Genomic DNA, 12,136 nt, shown 5'->3' with positions numbered 1-12,136 from the left:
ACTGCTGTTATCCATCACATGAGAGGCATAAAGAGAGGGTTAGAGCAGAGGAGGACACCCCTAGACAAGGTCTTTTCTTCCCACTATCAAAGACACTTAATGTTTTTATAAATGGGTTCTACAAGGTCAAAACTCTTTAGATCTGGGATTTTGATTAACTGACTCTGGACTTCTGACTCACAATAATGAAAATTCTTATGTTAATTATGGTCAATTTTCTATATATACAAAATACCCATTCTGATGGCTTTCCAGAAAAACACACACATGCACACACATAAACACACACACAAAATTTACTGATATATGTGATTAAAAATGCCAAAGACAAAAGCTGCTATGGATAGTGCTTAAAGAAGAGGCTCAACAACATATTTCAAGACATCCTTTTTATGCTTTTTTTTCCAGTGTTGCCTTAACATAGATGGTGCCTACATTGACAGTGAAGAATGACTTAGCAGTATCTATTCTCCCAGAAACCTCATAAAAATATGATTTTCTTTCCATACTCTACAAAAGTAAATACAGCAGAATTTCTTTGGAAGAGCTGAGATGACTCGCCTTCTGTGAACTAATTAGTGAGGCTAGAAACACGCTACTTACAGCATGATGGTAAGCCTGCTGTCTGCTGGGTCTCATGTACCTGCCAAACTAGGATTAAGAACTGAAAACCCTGGATGCCCTAAAAATTAAGATTGTTATTGTGAAACAGGGCTGTGGGCATTGGATTTTGAAACCCTGTTGTCATGCTTTGTAAAGAATGTGAAGATTTTGTTTACCATCAATTGCTGAGCAGAAATGTATATGATAAACAATCAGTGAGCAGTAGATGCAAAGAGTAACCTTAATACTTGGAGATGACGAGGACAGTGATAACTTGGAGAAGTGAAAGCTTGTTGTTTTGTGATAAAGTTTCATGACTCTCTAGGCAGTATCCCTCCGGCATGGGTAGGGCAATCAGGGAACTAGGACCTCAAGATAAGCATTTAAGCATATGTGTGCAGAGTTTTGAGTGAAATGGAATTGCTAATATTCAATAATAAGTTAAAAGAGCTTGATTTTTATATCAAGATGGTTTGTGAAGTGTCCTCTGTGTGTGACATTGGATGGCACGGAGGCCTTAACAAGGAAGCAACAATTACAATTTAAGGAACTATTGCAAGGTTATGAAAATCAATCATTCAATGCAAGTGAGGAAGCAATAAGCCTCATTCTTCTCTCGAGCACTAGCCTTGCGTTGGCTCATGAGATAACTCCGAACTACACATGGAATTCACAAGTCTTTAACTTTCTCCACTGCAGATGCACAGCCTCATTATGTTTTTTGTTTAGAAAATATTGTAACTAATCCCATAATCCATCACGCTATATCCTTATTTCATTAACTGTTCTGCAGTCAGCCCTAAAATATTAAAATCTGCCCCTTATAGGACTCTACTTTCCCCAGTATGTCCCAATCCCCCATGATATTGCTGCTGGGATCAATCAAAGTAATTTGATTAGTAGTCACACGTGAAGCTAAGCACTATAATTCACACACATTCTGGACTTCATTTTTTTCTGACATTGCCCCCAATCTACACAACTTTAACATTCAATTTCCCTTAACATGACCATTGACTTGTTCTTTTAACGTTTCTCTATTCCTAAATATATCCACTAGCTTCAATGTGGCTTAAATCCCATGGCCAAGGAACACAATCATAATTTGTCATAAAATCTCAGTCTCCACTTTGTAACTCACTCCTCACCTTATCACCTTCTGAACATGCACTGCACACGTGACAGAGACAAACAAATAGCTACATTGACTGCACTTAAAAATTCCATGACCAAAATTCTCACATAGAATCTTATCGCTTTCCATATCTTGTCAAATTACTCTGAGATTTTGACTCTCTGACTTTTTAAAATGACTGTCTCTTAAGTGGTTCTTCTGTCTAGAATCATCTAAAGGCCATCAAACACCACTTTCTCTCTTGCTCCCATGCTTCATTGATTACTCTGTTTTAAAATTTAGAGGTCATCAGAAAAACCTAGAAGATTTGCCCTCAAATGTCCAGCATAATGTCTACTCATCTTCCAGCATGACTCCCACTCCTTTCAATTATGTGGTAATTAATGACACTCTCCCAACTTGTACATAGGGTTCTGCTCAGTCTGAATTATTTTCTCATCAATCTTCTTTTCCTGATCCTGCACCTTTAGTTATCCCCTTTCCTTCTGTCTTTCTACCTTTATGCAACTTTAAAGGAAAGTAAATGAGTATGGTAAATGTTTCCATAACAAATTCAGATTGCAGTTCAGCAATGGAGTATCCTTGTTCTCAGAAATATAAAGAAATGGCAAAATATTTCTAGATGCCCTTTAGTGCCTCAGAATACTTAACTTTTCTGTTCCCTTTTCACCCAGAGTGCTTCAAATTGCTTAGAGCTGAATTCTTTTTCTACTCTCTTTAACACACTCCCTCTGGGAATTTGCTCCCATCACTCCACAAAACCCTTTTTGTCAATTTTGCCAATAGAGTTTCTAATGATCAAACCAGTGGTCAAATCTCAGCAGGGATCTTATCTTGATCTAGACCCTGCATCTGACATATTGAGAATTCCCTTCACTTTGTTTACGTCCAGGGCTCTACATTCCTAAGGCTCTTCTTCTGGATTCTTGTTAGAATTTTCTTATTATCCTCATTTCACATAACTTTAATGCTTTAGTCCTACCCCTTGAGCATTTTAATTAATGGTTTTCTGGTAATTTCTGATGAATTAAATATGAATATATCCTTCTGAAACCTTTCTATTAAATGGCATGTTTGCATAACTGTCTCCTGAGCATCCCCACTTTAAAATCTGAGAGCATCTTAGACTAAAAGCAAACAAAGCTAAGAACAAAAACAAAGCCCTAACTTCCCAAAGCCTCTGGCCCACCAACACCGTTAGTCTTTCTTCTTGCTCAGACCAAAAGCATGGCTTAATCCTGGTTCCTCTTCTGCTCTCGCCGTCTCATCTGTCAGAAGAGCACGTCGGTTTGACATTCACAACTACAGTTTTCAGGCATCCCTCACTACTCTCCTGCTTGCATATGAACCAGATCTCAACCATCTCACATCTTACTTCCCAAAGCAGCCTCCCAATTCCATGATTCTTTCTTTAACTTTATTGTCCACAAAACAGGTGGAACCATCTTGCTAACATCCAAAGAACAACATGTTCTTCTGCTTTGATCCATCCAAGAGGTCTCAAATGTACCCCAAACCTTTTCATTATTCTTATTCTTTATTTATTCCCTGGGAGGCTGAAGTATTTTATAGGACTCCTTGGTCTCTAGACCTGTTGGACTTCATCGAGGATAGTCCTTATCTGGGGATGGGTAGGCAGAAAGAGAGTGAGGTCCAGATATTCTCCTTGTTTCAACCCATCAACTAGTGTTGATGATGCCCCTGTACTGAAAGCTGCACCTGCTGCTTCCCAGCTCTGTCTGCTTTTCCTTGAGCTCCTATAACTACTACTGCCCCACTAGGTCTGAGCATGTGGCCCCTTTCTGCTGTCACAAGTACTAGTTACTATACTATCACATATCAGCTTTCCTAAATTTTCCCACATATCTGAAAATAGAAAATTTAATGAACTGTTCTTTCCCTCCCTTCTTCCTTCCTTCCTTCTTTCTTTATTTTTTTTCTTTTTTCACTTTGTTTTAAAACAAGGTGTGGTGGTTGAATAAAAATGGCTCCCATGGATTCATAGGGAATGATACTTTTATGAGGTGTGGCTTTATTAGAGGAAGCGTATTACCGGAAGTGGGCTTTGAGATTTTCAAAGCTCAAGCCAGGCCCGATATCACTTGTTCTTCCTTCTGCCTGCCAATCCAGATGAAAAACTCTACCTCTCCAAGACTATGTCTGCCTGTGTGCTACCTTGATTTCCTACTATGAGGAGAATGAACTAAAATTGAACTGTAAGCCAGCCTCAGTTAAATGTTTTCCTTTATAAGAATTGCTGTGGTCATAGTGTCTCTTCACAGCAATAGAACCCAACGAAAATACAAGGTCTCACTATGTATTTCTAGCTGGCCTGGAAATCACTTTGTAAAACAGGCTGACCTTAAATTCACAGACCATCCCACATGCTGGGACTAAAGGTTTGTACCACCAAGCCTGCTTTAAGCTAGCCTTAAAATTTCCAGTTTCAGTACATTTTGTATTTCCTGCTGCTGAGGCTATGAATGATACATTTTCTATTACGAACGAAGAAAGCACCATTACAATGTTCTATCAAGGATTTATTAAGGGTACATCTTCCCAGTATATAAGCTTCGTGGTGTATTTTTTTCACTTGTCTATTGTATTCTAAACATAGGGCCCTTCGCTCTCTCTTTTGATATCTTAGGAGTTTTACACTGACTATTAAATCTGCCCATTCTCTCATCTCATTCAAAAGCTGTCTTTTTAGAGCAACCATCCATGGACACTATTTAAAATAACAAGTTCTGTCCTGCTTATTCCATCCCGTGTGATTGATTCATGTGCTTCTATTATGTGACATATCCTGTATGTTGACGCCTTTCAGGGGAGCAGCCTTACCAGGCCACAGAAGATGACAGTGCAGCCACTCCTGATGAGATCTGATAGACTAGGAGCAGAAGGAAGAAAAGGAGAACCTCCCCTATCAGTGGACTTGGGTAGGGGCATGTGTGAAGAAGGGGGAGGGAAGGTAGGATTAGGAGGGGAGGAGGGAGGTGTTTATGGGGGGCTACAAAGTGAATAAAGTGTAATTAATAAAAGTTAAAAAAACATCATTGTGTGTGTTTGTATGTATAGGATGTGTGTCTTGGTATATTAATGTGTATGAGTGTGTGCTTGTATATTCATGTGACCCAGCATGCATGCAGATGTCAGTGAGAACCTTGGGTGTCCACCACCATCTTCACCTTATTTGAGACAGTCTCATTTGTGCTAGCCTATACTAACTAGCCTCTGAGCATCTGAGGAGTTTCCTATCTCTACCGCCAATCTTATTCCAGGAATACTAGGAGCACAGGCATATGCTGTCACATCCAGCCTTATATGGGTTCTGGGGATGTGAAACTCAGTTCCTGCTCCCTGTTTGGCAAGCACTTTGCCCACCAAATCATTTCCCCAGCCCTCTCTATTATCCCCTTTCCTTTTGATGTTCTTAAACTCTTGCCACTAGAATATAACTTTAAGTAGAAAAAGGAAGTTGTCTTGTTTTCTTCATTCATGTTCTTTCTTTTCATAACAGCCCCAGTTAATGCTGTTGAATGAATGAGTTAGCGTAAATCCATAAGAATACTGTGTAAGATTAAATAGAAGAAAACAGTTTCTGCTGGTAATGTCAAAATGGCATTTGAAAATCACTTTGAAGATTGACATATGAGATGAATAGAAGTTTTTCCCAGATGATAATAGCAGCTTGAATATGTTCACACTGATACACAAGAATTTAACATATCATGTACTATTTAGTTGAATTGAATTTTGGGTGCATATATGAACACAGAAGAAAATCCGTTTCTGACAAAGGGCTGAGGCTAGAGAATGCAACACTCCCAATGCAAAATAAAACAAACCAAAATGGATTCACTGTTAGTCTGAAGTGCCAGGGCAGAACTCTTAATTCATGTTGTGGTGGATTTGTGGCAAAGTTGAGGAAGAGCTACAAGTCATTGAGAAAATGAGAAATCTACAGACCTCAGCACTCACTGTAAGTATGGAGAGAGGCTATAAAACAGAGTAAGAGGAGTTTTATGCCCACAGAGGGCCAGATGATGCAAGGTGCGTAGAACGAACTCTTCATTTTCTCCTGACCTACACCAACAAGGTACTCTATTTCACATTGCCAACACAATCTGCACTTTGAAATAACAGACAGGTTTGACTATTGTGGCTTCAAGTCATTAACTCGAGAAGCTCTCTGATACACTGTAGGTAGAAAGTACTCATTACAACTCAGTGCCCTATCATTTGAGCTATTTAATAGCAAGATCAGAAGCAGAACATCTGCTGATGAGCCTGACACTCATCCCTGCTTCAGCTGTTACTGCAGATGAAAAGGAGTAGGCCGGGCATCCTAATGTGACGAGGCACCCAGGCCAAACCTGGCACACCTGGACCCCTTTCTACTCTGCCCGGCCATGGATCATCTGTCCTCAAGTTACACCAAGGACAGAATTTATTGGTAGTAGATATGATATTGGAAGCCACAGGATCCCAGTATTGGGATTCATTTCACACCATGATGAACAAAAGCCTGAAGCAGTGCCTTTGATAGGGCCGTGCATCTGTAATGAAAGGGAAGTGGAAGAAAGAGATAGGCAAGGCTCTTTTATTTTGCTCTCAGTGACAATTGCCATGGTGTATAAGTCACAGGAACATTAGTGGAAAAATTGTACATGCCTGTTACCATGCTAAGTGCTCAAATCAGAGATCCAATATAATGTCTTCTCAATGGAACTAGGCGACAGCAGGCAAAGTTGACATTGGGAAGTTTCTATTTCAATGTCAAAAATATTGTGAATTATACATGTGTAAGGAAGAACATCTTGCTTGCCTAGGGGGAAAATCATAGATTTGGTAGTCTTTGAACTGAACCTCAAGCATTCTAAGAGCCCTTGTATGAGGAAGAAGTCCTTGTATGAGGCAGACATTCCAAGCCATTAGTTAGAAATGCGGATAAGTATGACCATATAAGCATGTGGCATGATTTAAGAGTGTAATAAACAGTGTTACATACCTTAAACTCTTGATATTTTTTGGAAGGGATAGGAAGGAAGATTTTAAGTTACTTTTGGGGCATACAAAGACATTGCAGTGACTGCCCTTTAAGAGCTGCTCTGTGAACTCTTTAGCTATCTACTCACCAGGATGAGTCTTGACACCTGAACAAATGTCCTTTTCTGCTCCACCTCATAGAGCATTAGGCTTGAATTATCTTGATTATTACATGGTTTGTCCCGCCTCAAAGCCTACCAGGAAAACATTTACGGATATGACCTGAACCTAGAATGCCTAACCCTGGGGATGCTGCTACCGATACACAATGTGATTTCAAAGTCAGGCTCTGGCAGTTATGTGTCATGACATGTGTGGAATATATATCACAGCAGAGAGGTTGTTAGGGATTTATATGCACAAGACATTAGCAAGGTGACGCTGTTAAGAGGAGAAAGGTATCTTCCACCTAATCAAATTTAATAAACCAGGCCCCTCAGACCCTGAGATGTAAAACAAAGCAGAAAAATCACAGCCCCAGAGTTGATCTATGAATAGGTCTCAGACAATTCAACGCTTTTGCTTACAGCTAGTGGCTTCAGGAGGTGACGGAACACAACCACTAAGCTTTGCAAGTGAGAAGCGCATGTTATAAAGAGCAGGAATCCACAAGGAAGGCTTATCTGTGACTCACATCACACACAGAAGACCCCTCACTCCGTCTAATGTTTTCCTATATCGATAAGAGTCAAGTGCTAGTTACCGTGTATAAGTGAAAGGGGAGGGGATGGTTTTACTATTACTCAATGAACCAGAACTATGGTAGCCAACTAATTTCTGTTTCAATGCCTCATTTTGAGAACTCCTATTCCCAACTATGATGAAGTCCTGAGGGTCATGAAAGAAAGCAATTACATGCTCATTTTCTTTCTTAGTGACTGATTTTTTTTAATAAATATTCATTTTCAATATAAGTGAGTCTAGAATAAAAGTTATATTGTAGTGCTTGAATTCCAGACAAAAATTTGGCCTATCAGTTCCATTCATATCATTCAGGCTTAGTTTCCACAGCCCATATGTTTCCTGTTTCTTAATTAGGAGATAAGGAAGTAGGAGTTAGGACACAGACACACACACACACACACACACACACACACGAGAGAGAGAGAGAGAGAGAGAGAGAGAGAGAGAGAGAGAGTAGAATAACAGGCATACGGGGTCAGATACAGGAAGAGACAATGACAGAGAGACAGAAAGGCACAGAAACAGAGGGGAAGAGAGAAAAGGAGAGATAGAGAGGAGTCATGTAGGACCACAAAGGAGGAAAATCTTTCTCTTTTAAGCTCTCCCACGTTTAAGCTCTTTTCTAACACAAAGAACAATCACCAGCTGCTGAAATATAGTCCCTTGGCAGACTCAGTCATGGAGGGCATGCTGGATTCCCCTTTGCTTGCTGCTCCAGCCCACTTATTCTAGGAGAATCCTATTGATGTATGATGAAGACACATAAAGATCCTAATTGTGGAAGCTCCTTTGAGGTTGAGCAGATGGCACAAGATTTTCCCACTAAGTTCTATGTGACTGTATTTGGGAGTGGGTCCTTGAGCACCATTTGTGCCTCAAATAACCACAGATTTGGCAGATAGTTTGTTTGTTCATCTGGGATGCTGAGGGAGAGTCAGACAGTCAAGGATCTCCCACATTTCTGACCCACAAAAGTGTAATGCAATAAATAGTCATTGTTTTAAGTGTCTACAGTATAATTTCTTTAATACAGAACCAAAAAATTCAGCCTGGGGGTCTTTTCTTAGACTGATACTCCAATCAAGGGCCATGCATGGAGATAACCTAGAACCCCTGCACAGATGTAGCCCATGGCAGCTCAGTATCCAAGTGGGTTCCCTAGTAAGGGGAACAGGGGCTGTCTCTGACATGAATTCTGTGGCTGGCTCTTAGATCACTTCACCCTGAGGGAAGATCAGCCTTACCAGGCCACAGAGGAAGACAATGTAGCCAGTCCTGATGATATCTGATAGGCTAGGCTCAGATGGAATGGGAGGAGGACCTCCCCTATCAGTGGACTGGGGAAGGAGCATAGGAGAAGAAGAGGAAGGGAGTGCTGGATTGGGAGGGTCCAGGGGAAGGGGTACAGCTGAGATATGAAGTGAACAAATTGTAATAAATTTTAAAAAATTAAACGTTAAAAAATTAAAGAAACACAAAACATAATTACTGTCCTATTTGTTACTTTTTAGATATTACTTTTGTGGTCTTAGTGCTTGGAGTAATAAGTACCTAGATTTTCTACTCCCCTACTCTCTTATACAAAAGATTACACCTGGACCACGTGTTCTGGAAAGTACCTCTAGTGATCTTCATTTCCTTCGGCTTCCTATTATAATGAAACACTGGTGATGATGATGGTGGTGGTGGTGGTGATGATGACAATGACGACGACAAAACAATACCACCACCACGTGTGTAATTACAGATTTCAGAAGTCCACATTTATTGTATAATTTTACCCTTACAACAATTCAATGAGGTAGATATTAGTTCCACTTAACATGAAGAAAGTGAGAATTTGAGAGCCAACATGTGCGAGTGAAATGCACATTCACTATAATAATTGGAATCCGAAAGCACATGTCCTGACTCCAAAGTAATATTTTATTCAATATGAAACTTACAATAGTAATGACTGTCTAACTTTATTCCATAATCCCTGAAAGTCACCCAGCATCTTACTCTAGTGGATACCACGGGCATTTTACATATGTTTTCCTTGATCCTGGTACTTAGAAACAGGGAAATAGGGCTTGATTGTCCTCAGTGTTTTCTTCAGTTTCTTCTTAGGTGTTATTTAATAAAATTTGCCAATAACCAAGTGGCTGGTTTTTAAGTACTCTTCCCTGCTTTAGGGGACTGAGCATATGAAAATAATAAACACTAAGACTATTGTCTTCTTTGGTTATCCAACTCTATTTACTTCTGTAATTTTATGTTTTTTATTGTTCATTTATCATTATCTCATAATCAGAATGCAAACAATATGAAAGTAAAGAACCAGAAAGGATAAAAAATTTCTTTATCCTTTGAACAAATAAGCCAGTTCCAGCATTTGGCTATGAGTTCCAAATTTTAGTTTAAGAATGAAGAATAGTGTCTATAATGTTAGTATTTGTTTTATCCTTTCATTTCTTATATACAAGATATCACTACTTAATTTTCATTGACTCCTGTTCAAGGACTTTTCAAGGTCCTTAAAGCAGCCGGTCATCCTTAGCAAGATCAAAGAGCTAACTCATTTGAAGGAGATTTGGTTGTCTGTGGCACACCACAAGTATGTGCAACTGGCCTCTAAGAACTACGTTCACTTCTTGCTCCGACAGACTTGCCCCTGGATCTGGAATACAATAAGCCTGTGACCCAGCTGTCACAATTTAAAATAAACCAGTGAGTTAAATAAATGAAAATCAGGTGCTGTTTTATTCCTCTGTTTTGGAGGGGTTAGTCTCAATATATAACTTAGGCTTGCCTAGAATTCCTTCTGTCACACAGAACGGTCTACAACGTATGAACCTTTTGCTTTTGTGTCCAGGGTATTGAGTTTGGAGGAATGATCCACTACACATAGTTTAAAGTTGTTTTATCCTTTGGTGGAGGGAGTGTTAGAATAACCATCATTCAGGGACAGAGAAGTACAGCTCCTCATCTGCTAGCAGACATTTTTAGCAAACTTTCACCTTTCTATCCATGCAAACCTTCCAGAAACTAATTCCTTACATTTTAGAATTCTTAAATGTTGAAATATTCAAGGCAAAACCATGTGAACTATTCTTAGAAGAATTCTGAATGGTGAGTAATTTCCTCATGACACTAAGAAACAAAATTCTTCTTTGTTCAATACTATAGCTTGTTCTCATGTATCAGGAATCTGAAATATTAATCTTTGCCAAACTAAAGAAAGCTTTTAATTATTACCAAATAATACTGTATACATTAGAAAAGTCATATAAAAAAATTCAAATACTTCATGGCAATGGAATTCAATCAGAAAGAGAGAAAACGCAAGGACAATTGTCCCAGACTCCATGACACCCACATAGGTACTGGTCTCCTCCTTCATCTGCGTTTCAGCATGTTCAGTTTGAGCTCCCTGTTTAACTCTTCAGATAAGTGGATCAATGATGCTTCCTAATGACCGTGTTACATGCTCTGCTGTGTTCTAAATGCCTTCAATTCTTCTGAGGCTCTCTGAATTTCCAAAATGAAATGGCTCATTTAGAGACGGTTTGAGCATCACATTCTTAGAGTACTAACTAAAACCACTAAATGGAAAGCAACCAAATACGGCAACTTTCAACTTTTAAAACATGCTTCCTCTTGATCAGAAAGTGTAATTATTACAAGGCAGTATGTCAACAACTTTCATATATGGGGAGCTTATTGCAAGCTTTATTCTTTTCTGTGTGTGGCTTCATCTTAGTATCTTGTCACACTGAGGTTAGATGAGAGCATCACAGTCTTTCGTTTGTTTTATTACGTGAAGTAACAAAAAGAAGACTGGAGGTTCTTCCTTGCTTCATTGGCCTACCTAATTATCATATCTTCATCTCATTTGTAGAAGAAGACAATGCCACGTGTTCATAAAGTTCAATGTAATTTTTCCTTCTCAGTGGCACTAGAATATATTTTGTGGCCTTCTTTATGACTGTATCATGAACACTGGAAATAGTTCTAGCTAATAAAATATAAGGGAAAGAAAATAAGGAGTGTCAGTTTAAGCCCAAGTATAGGACAACTGCAAGCTACACATTTCACATGGCAAGGACACAAAACTGCCAGCCCCTCAGCTGGACCTTTAGCATCAGCAAAATTAAGATGGGTGATGGGAAGGTATTGAAATATTAGCCCAGCATCACTCATCTTACTCTAATAGAGAAGATGGCTGCTGGAACATTCCCACCCCATTCCAAAGAACATTGTTAGATAGTTCATAGGTTATAAATACACTCTACCAACCACTCTATTCAATTGTTTGCTTGTGCTGAGACAATCCCAAGGGCTAAACAGGCCCTTCATTTTCAGCTATTGCCTGCAAACCCTTTGTTAAAGGATGATTTGTGGTCCTCCTTGGCTGGAGAAAATCAGAGCCTATAAGGGTAAAAGAGAGGTAAAAATTAATGGTTCTTAAACAATTTGCGCATCAGAATCACCCGAGAAGTTAAAAGTGGCACTCTGCCCCATCTTAATGAAGCTCATTTAGCTCGTCATGGTAGCAGCAGGAAATGTGCATCTGCCTGTTTTGCGCCGATATGAATGAGTCAAGGAACACAGCTTGTCAAACTTCAGGCAAGTTGAATCTTTTCCACTTAAAGTCTGAACAACACTATAGGAAATATGAAA

This window comes from Psammomys obesus, unplaced genomic scaffold (genome assembly GCF_907164565.1).
Source record: "Psammomys obesus unplaced genomic scaffold, mPsaObe1.curated_primary_1811, whole genome shotgun sequence".
NCBI lineage: Eukaryota > Metazoa > Chordata > Mammalia > Rodentia > Muridae > Psammomys > Psammomys obesus.
The sequence above is the reverse complement of the archived record's forward strand: the minus strand, read 5'-3'. Positions refer to the sequence as shown.